This window comes from Myodes glareolus, chromosome 18, assembly GCF_982192425.1.
Source record: "Myodes glareolus chromosome 18, mMyoGla1.1, whole genome shotgun sequence".
In the NCBI taxonomy this organism is placed as follows: domain Eukaryota; kingdom Metazoa; phylum Chordata; class Mammalia; order Rodentia; family Cricetidae; genus Myodes; species Myodes glareolus.
The window spans coordinates 70,309,822-70,318,731 of record NC_142043.1 but is presented as its reverse complement, the minus strand read 5'-3'; the positions used below and the strand labels follow the sequence as shown (position 1 = coordinate 70,318,731).

General features: G+C 46.9%; 1 pseudogene; it reads left to right on the top strand.

Annotated features, from left to right (window-relative positions):
* The first annotated feature begins 257 nt into the window (after positions 1 to 257).
* LOC125404678 (nicotinamide riboside kinase 1 pseudogene) lies at positions 258 to 779 on the top strand (annotated as a pseudogene).
* The last annotated feature ends 8,131 nt before the right edge of the window (positions 780 to 8,910 follow it).

Below are 8,910 nucleotides of genomic sequence, written 5' to 3'. Positions count from 1 at the left end.
CCTTACATTTTCAGGGTCTTACCTTCTCAGACAGTCCCTCACAGATGTGTCTGGGGTCGGGGGTATTTCTAGGCTAGGTTAGACCCTGCGGAGTGGACAGTCAGCACTAACCACCACTATGCTGGATAAAATAATCAAGGGGTGAATCCGGACAGCGGAGTGCTTGAGACCCTCGTGCGGCCTGCTCCGCAGCCCTGCTGGGGAGGATTCCAACCCACTTCGGAAATATTAGGAAGGTGTGATCTCCAAAGCCAATTATGAAAACATTCATCATTGGGATTGGTGGTATGACAAACAGCCGGTCAACAACTCTGGCTAAGAACTTGAGGAAACACCTTCCCAATTGCAGCAAAATATCTCAGGATAACTTCTTCAAGTCAGAGCCTGAGGCAGACAGAGACGAAAATGGGTCTTTGCAGTATGAAGTACTTGAAGAACTTAACATGGAAGAAAAAGAATGTCAGTCGTTTAGTGTTTGATGGAAAACCCAAGGCACTCTACAAGACCAGCAGCCTTGGAAATGCTCAAGGGGTTCCCATTTCAATTGCAGATGTTTTCCTTCTCTTTAATTAGAAGTCACGGCGACAGAGGCTACTTTCCGACCATCTCATATGAAGAATTAAGAGGAGGACACGGGTATGCGACCTCCAGACCCTCCAGGGTACTTGGATGGCCATGCACGGCCCACGTACCTAAAACAAACACAAGAAATGAACACCATCACCTGGAAGATTGTTTACCTAGATAGAACGAGGTCTAAAGAGGAGAGAGGAATATAAGGTGGGAGGAGACAGGGGCTCAGGATTCAGTCTGAGAATTCGTAGGAACAGGGTCCTTCTTTGGTCTGAAGCAGAGGTAAGAACTAGAGGCCAGCTGCCCTGCTTCTCTGATCTTTCCGCTTCCACGCCTGATCGTTAACTCCAGGTTTTTATTATTAAGACCAATTAGAATCTGTGCTACAGTGTGATTAAAGGACAACACTATGCCTGACTAAAAACAGTTTTTGAATAAAAATAAATAAACAAGAAGAATGTAAGACTTTGATTGGAGATTGGAGCTACTCGCTGGGAAAAGTACCTGGAAACTCAGTGACAGGTTCATAGACCCGTCATCCGCACATCAGAACATGTGAACATGCGGACATGCATGCATGCATTGCTCTGTATGACATTGCCAAGGCTCTGCACCTGCTCCTTCCCAAGGTCCTCTGTGTAATCCGTTCCTGTTTACTACACATAAGCAACCTCTATGCCAGGGCACTAAATGCTGCTTGGTAGATACACACTGTTAAGGGATAAAACAGAACACTGAGGCTGGAGAGAATGGCTCGGAAGATAAGGGCAGCATTCTGCTTTTGGAAAGGACCCAGGTTCGGGTTCCAGCATCCACAGTCAGGTTCACAACTGTCTGTAACCCTACTTCCAGAGATCTGACATCCTCTTCTGGGTTCCGTGAACACTGGGCACACATGTGGTGTGCAGACACACACATGCAGGCACAACACTCGTGCACATAAAAATAAATAAATACTTAAGAAACAATACAGGGGGTGGCTGGAGAGATGGCTCAGAGGTTAAGAGCACTGACTGCTCTTCTAGAGGTCCTGAGTTCAATTCCCAGCAACCACATGGTGGCTCACAGCCATCTGTAATGAAATCTGGTGCCCTCTTCTGGCCTGCAGTCATACATGGAAGCTGAACACTGTGTACATAATAAATAAATCTTTAAAAAAAAAAAAAAAGAAACAATACAGGGGCTTTGAACCTGACTGGTGGCAGCGATGGCCTGGTGCACGCGTGTTGCGGTTTCTAAGTGAGACTGTAGGACTCTTTTTAGGAATTTATGTACATTAAGGCACTAAAGAACTGCTCTAAATTTAAAAAAATCAAGGCTGGAGAGATGGCTCAGTGGTAAAGGCACTTGCTGTTCTTGCAGAGGAGCCAAGTTCAGTCAATTCTCAGCACCCACATGGGCAACTCACAACCACCTAGCAAACTCAGGCTCCTGGGGATCTGGTGCCCTCTTGTGGCCATCAGCAGCACCTGCACCTGTGTGTACAGACATTCGCAAAATTAAAATGTAAAACCTTAAAAAATAAATAAATAAAATATGTTTAAAAAACTCAATCAGGAAGATCACCACCACCCATGAAGACTGGCTCTTCCCTTTGGCAGTGGGGTCTGGACATTCCCACATTCTTGGAGATTTACAAATGTATCAGGCGACACTTTTCGGGAGCTGGGAGCCTCTCCGTTTCCTGTGCGGTGCACGGTGCACGGGAGCCGTGAGCCTCTCGGCTTCCCGTCCGGCGCACTGTAGGTGTCTCCGCTTACACGAATCAGGAGCTGAGCGCGATGCAGTCCACACGTTTCAAACCATGGCGTTGTTTTCAGAGCCCTGTCTTTTCCATGGTGTTGTCTGGTCCTCTCCTGATTCCCGCCACTCTTCCAGATACCCAGGACTCGATGAGACTTCTGCTGATGGGATTCACTGTGCTGAATCACCGGGAGTAGGTGTGTTGTGTGTCCCCTCAGGCTTGGCCAGAGTCCAACAGAAAGACAGCTGCTCTTGAGATTTGAGACTCTCTAATGGCTTAGGCCCGGAGCTCTGTGCACACAGGCGATACCTCTCCTCCTCAACTGTAATTTTTAAATTACTCATGAAGTTAACATTGCCTTTTGTTTTTAGATTTTATATTTACTTTTTATTTATGTGTCTGAGAGGTGTGTGCACACAACAGCAGGTGCCTGTGTCGACCAGAAGAGGGCGCTGTATCCCTTGGAGCTGTGGTTATAGGTGGTTGTGAGGGGCCCGACTGGGGCTGCGAGCCAAATCTAGGTCGTCTGGAAGAGCAGTAAGCGCTCTTAGCCACTGAGCCACCTCTTGGCTGTGTTTCTAGGCTCTGCCAGAGGTGGATCAGTCTTTAAAGATGAGAAAACGCAGACGAGGCTCCAAGCTCCAGAAGCGCTCCCTCAGTGCTGCCTTCGGTGCCCTACTGAGATCTGAGTGCAGCGTGAGGGCAGACACCCCAACTGAGGCTGCTCCAGGAGGCATGTGTCCTGACAGCGAGCGAGGCCTCCTGCCAGCAGGGCATACCCTTCAGATGAGAGACATTCCAGACAGAAATCTGTGTCAGTCAATAGTCATGACAGTGAAGGAAAGAAGTTGATCCCAAAGGGAGGATGTGGGTGGAACGCCAGTCACTTGATTTGTTTATCTAGGGTGGATGCATTTTATTAATGGTTTATATGACCAGAGTCTTCACGTCTGCTGTACTCGGAGTCCATACCTCATACAGGGTGGACCCATCACTATCTCTTGTAAAAACCTGCAATCCAGGCTGTTTTCAGCTCCCTACTCTAACCTTCCACAGGGGAAGTTCTTGTTATCATTACTCAGAGAGAGAGAGAGAGAGCTACGAGGTGTGGACCCACAGGTAGGTAGATCATTGTGTGGTGTGGACCACAGGGAGAGCACTGCGTGTGTGGACCACGGGGAGATCACTGCGTGTGTGGACCACGGGGAGATCACTGCGTGTGTGGACCACGGGGAGATCCCCGCGTGTGTGGACCACGGGGAGATCCCCGCGTGTGTGGACCACGGGGAGATCACCGCGTGTGTGGACCACGGGGAGATCACCGCGTGTGTGGACCACGGGGAGATCACCGCGTGTGTGGACCACGGGGAGATCACCGCGTGTGTGGACCACGGGGAGATCACTGCGTGTGTGGACCACAGGAAGATCTCTGCATGGTGTGGGCACAAGGCTCCAGGCTCTGTCCCAACCATGGGGGACACAGGTGGAGAGGACGGTCATTATCTGGAGAGAGTTCAGACATCACCATCACATGTTAATCAGGAAACTGGACAAGCAGAAAAAGGAGTATCCCCTCCCCTGCTAGAGCCTGAGGAATCCCCAGAACAAATACCAACTGAAATACGGTGTGTTTCCAGAACTTTCCTAATATATTTTGGTTTTGCTAAGCACAGGGCATTACTGATCCAGCCTAAGTGCCCCCCCTTTTTTTTTCTTTTTTAAAGACAGGGGGCTGGAGAGATGGCTCTGGTTAAGAGCACTGCCTGCTCTTCCAGAGGATCCAGGTTCAATTCCCAGCACTTGCATGGCAGCTCACACCTATAACTTCAGTTCCAGGGGATTTGACGCCCTCATATAGGCATACTTGCAGGCAAAGCACCAATGCAAATGAAATAAAATAAATTTTTAAAAAAAGACAGTATTTCTTCATAGCCCTGGCTGTCCTGGAACTCACTCTGTAGACCAGGCTGGCCTCAAACTCACAGTTTGCCTCTGCCTCCCGGGTGCTGGGATTAATGGCGTGCGCCACCACACTCAGGCAATGCTATAGCTCTTTACGAGTGATAAGATAAAGCAATGTGGAAATTTGTTTCAAGACTGGAGTATGTTAACAATTGCTGAAGCTATACAGTACGGTTTTTCCTAACTGCCGGCAAGTTCAAAGCTTTTCCATAGTAAAATTTATTTTAGAGCTATCCAGAAAACCACATGTGCTAATATATATATTATAATATATACACACACACACACACACGTGTGTGTGTGTGTGTGTGTGTGTGTGTGTACTCAGTGGAAGAGAATAAGGAGAACCGAGACATTCAGGGCTTTGGTGGAGATGGGAGGTGGTGCGGTCTCTCAGGCGTTGGAAGGTGCGACAGCGCCACCTAGTGGTAAGAGTGCGCCATGCCTGCGCCATGCCTTCGCCAGCCGCGAAGATTGTGGGCTCCAAGGCTTTCAAACCGTGGAACGTGGGAGTCACGAATATTTTCAACAATAAAAGGTTTCAGAATGCAAAACTCCCCAAAATAAATTTAAAATCGAAGAACACAATAAAGTTCACACCCTGAACTCACCGCACACGCCATCAGAAAGACCAACAAATGCTGCCTGAAAGACCGACGCTCAGATTGCAGACACTTCTACGTGAGGAACCGCACTGTTTACTCTATAGACGTTTTCTGCTCTTACAGAAACATTATGGTTTGATGATGGAAAGCAAAACCTTAATATTTCCTTGTCATTCCTCAGCACATAATAATCAAATTAGTCTATCTCCAGACTGCATTAGGTTAGACAAGCAACTGAATCCATCTAGCCAACATGTAAATCTGCTCTTTTTCTAAATAAGTAAATAAGGAGTAAAATTACATACACCAAACAAATCTTTTAAGATAAACTTGTTACTATCAATGTTTGATTTCTATGCCTACCTTCTATAAATTTGTAACTTACTATCAATGTGTTTGGTCTGAACGCCTATTTTATATACTCATAAACACAGGACGACGTAAACATTTCTCAGGTGGGTATGGAAGATGGCTCAGCAGGCAAAGGAGCTGTCCGCCAAGCCTTAGAACTCCAGTTTGATCACCAGAACCCACATGATGGAAGGAGAAACCCAGCCTCTTCCTACTGTCCTATGACCTACACACACACACACACACACACACATACATACATGCACACACACATACACATATACACACATGCACATATACACACACTTACACATACACACACACAAAAACATGCACATATACACACATACACACAAATACATGCACGTGCTCACACATACACACACGTGCGCACACACATGCACACACACACATACACACACATGTGTGCATGCACACACAAAATAAATAAATAAATTTTTAAGATTTCCCAGTCAAACAAGAGTACACAAGTGGAAAAAGCTTAAGCCTTGTACTAACATTATTAGAAAAATGCTTCAGACATCCATTAAGTTAATAAACCAAGAAATGATTTCAAAACAAAGCTTAATTAGTTAAGGAGCTGGCAAGATGACTCAGTGGGTAAAGGCACCTGATGACCTAAATTCGATCCCCGGGACTCACACGGTTGTGGCAATACAATATTCTGAAAATGTCTCTTACATTCTAAGAGACTGGAACTTTTGCTGGACCTCACAGCCAGAGTTAGGAACACAGGTGGATCTCTGTGAGTTCAAGGTCAGCCTGGTCTACAGAGAGAATTCCAGAACAGCCAGGACTACACACAGAGATATTCTGTCTCAAAAAACCAGAGAGAAAGAGGACAATATAAAACTCAACCTTACTTGCCTTGGATTTCCCGTGTAACCAACTTTTACAACCTAAACTAACAAGTGGCTGTGATTTGAAATTACATATTCTTCTATTTCTTCCATACCCCTGCCTCAGACAATGCATGTGTGTCATTTGCCGAAAACAGTAATTATGGAAGTTGAAAGAAACATCCTAAAATCTACGACAAAGGTTGATGATGTTTGCTGTCTGAGTCAGTTGGGGTCAGTGGGAGCCGGTGACTTCATCCTTTCTAACACTGTTCAACAGTGCTGTAAAGTGTCCCGTTCCTTCCCTGCGTGTTGCTTTCTGTGCTGTGCAATCAATATAGAGGACAGCCCTTTGTGAGGGACAGACAGACAGACAGACACAAGGACAGATCCCCAGGCAGCCTCAGGCAGGCACAGACAGAGAGAGGGTGGAAGGCACGGGGAACAGGAAACAGAGAATTCACGTCTGGACTCACTCTTGGTTAAACTACTCCGAAGGGAAATGCTTTTGTTCCTTTCCTCACCGTGACACCAAGGGCCACTGGGACTGGATCACTAGTGCGTAGTGACCTATGCACGTGGGGGTTCGAGAACGCTGACAACCACCACTGATGCTGATTCTCTGGCCTCCACGCACACGCAGGCACACGCTTGCACATGTACAGACACCATCAATCAGTCATTGACACACACAAGTGTAATCAGTGGAATTTTTAACCTAAACATGTTAGGTCATTAAAATCTGTGAAAAATACATTAAGATGAATTCACCCACGGCCATGGCCGCTGTCCAGCCATTGGGTGGAATGTGTTCTGGTGGCATGACACAGATGGATGCCCCTCACGTGACACTTCGCTAATGCACCAGCCACTAACAGTCAGCCACCGCCTGGCTTCACTGTGTTAAATATTTAAGAGCGGAAGCTCAAGGAGACAGGGAGTCGATGGGTGACCACCAAGGCCTGAGATCGGGGATCAGTGTTGTTTAGTGGGTGTAGAGTTTGGAGTGATGGAGAATTTTGGAAACAGTCAGTGACAGTGACGGTTGCTGAACACTGTGCCGTGTAGCCAACGCCACTGAATTAAGAGTGTAAAAGGCTCACACGGCAGCATTTACATTGGATACACATGTGTAAAGCCACAATATGAGGAATCTAATGGACTTGCCTTCCAAATAATTTAATGATGGAGAAGCTTTGTTAGCCAATTATCTTTAAAAGGTGGGTCCTACTTAAGGCGTGGCTTCCTGGATCGGAAGAAAACTGGGCCACGGACCAGGTGTGCTCTCTCTCTCTCTCTCTCTCTCTCTCTTTCTCTTTCTCTCTCTCTCTCTTCCTCTCTCTCTTCCTCTCTCTCTCTCTCCTTCTCTCTCTCCCTCTCTCTCTTCCTCTCTCTCTCTCCCTCTCCCTCTCTCTCTGTGTGGTTCCCCCACAGCACAGCTGAGCTTGGACTCCCCATTCCTGTTGCGTGAGTTTTCCCCTTACAATAAATAAAAATATAATTATTTTCACCTTTAGCTAGCCTGGTTATTTCCCGAGTCGAGCTAATTTCAACAATTTTAAAGTCAAAATAAGAGAACAACATTATACATGATGAAATTTATCAGTAGACATCCTGGTTGTGGCCTGCGCAGCTGCCATCCCCTGCCAGGCATCCTGGCCAACCTCAGACCCTCTGGGAAAGACCAAGGTCATCAAAAAGAGGGCCAAGAAGTTGGACCAGCTGGACCGGAATGTCAAAATTAAGCACTATAGGTGGAAACCCAGAGACACACACATGCAGACATGCATACAGACACAGACACATAGACACACACACGCACTTAGACAATTTAAATAATAAATTAAAATACATCTTTTAAAAATAAAAAATGCTAGTCGGGCAGTGGTGTCTCACGCCTTTAATCCCAGGACTTGGGAGGCAGAGGCAGGCAGATCTCTGTGAATTCTAGGCCAGCCTGGTTTACAAGAGCTAGCTCCAGTACTGGCTCCAAAGCTACAGAGAAACCCTGTCTCGAAAAACACAAAAAAAAAAAGAAAGAAAGAAAGAAAGAAAGAAAGAAAGAAAGAAAGAAATGCTGACTGGGGCTGGAGAGACGACTTGTTGATTAAGAGCACTGGCTGCTCTTGCAGAGGACCTGGGTTCAGTTCCCAACACCCGCATGGCAGCTCACAACCATCTGTGACTCCAGGGAATCTGATATCCTCTGCTGGCCCTATAGGTACTTGGTATGCATGTGGTACACAGACATGCAGACAAGTAGAACACACATACACATTTTTAGAAGACTAAAAAATAAAGAAAAGAAAGAAATATTGAAATGAGTGGATGGGGACAGGGGTTGTGGCTCAGTAGTGGAACCTTTGCCTGGGGTTTGTGAGCCATAGGTTCTGGCCCCAGTACCGGATGCAACAGTAACGGGAGGAGGAGAAAGAATAAAATAATCTAAGACAGCAAGAATACAAAAGAGCAGGCTGGAGGAGAAAAGAAAGACCCCGATTTTAGAAGTCAAATTTGTCCCCCTACGCAGCAAGCCCACCCCAAGAGCTTCCTATCCAAGGGTCACAGGAAAAACGGCCACAGAAAAGAGCAAAGTCGCCAGGACCCTGGGCACCATCAACCTAACACTCGGACAGAGCCCAAAAGGACGGCAGGAAGCGACAGCGGAGAGGAAAGCAAGACAGCAAAGGAAATGAATGAGCCGTGGGTCCCAGAGCAGAGAGAAAATCCACCCACCGCAGCGGCAGGGGCTGTGGAGGTCCAAGCTCGCTCTCACTGCGGGGCCTCTCTAGGCTCAGCCTGGAATCACAGAGGC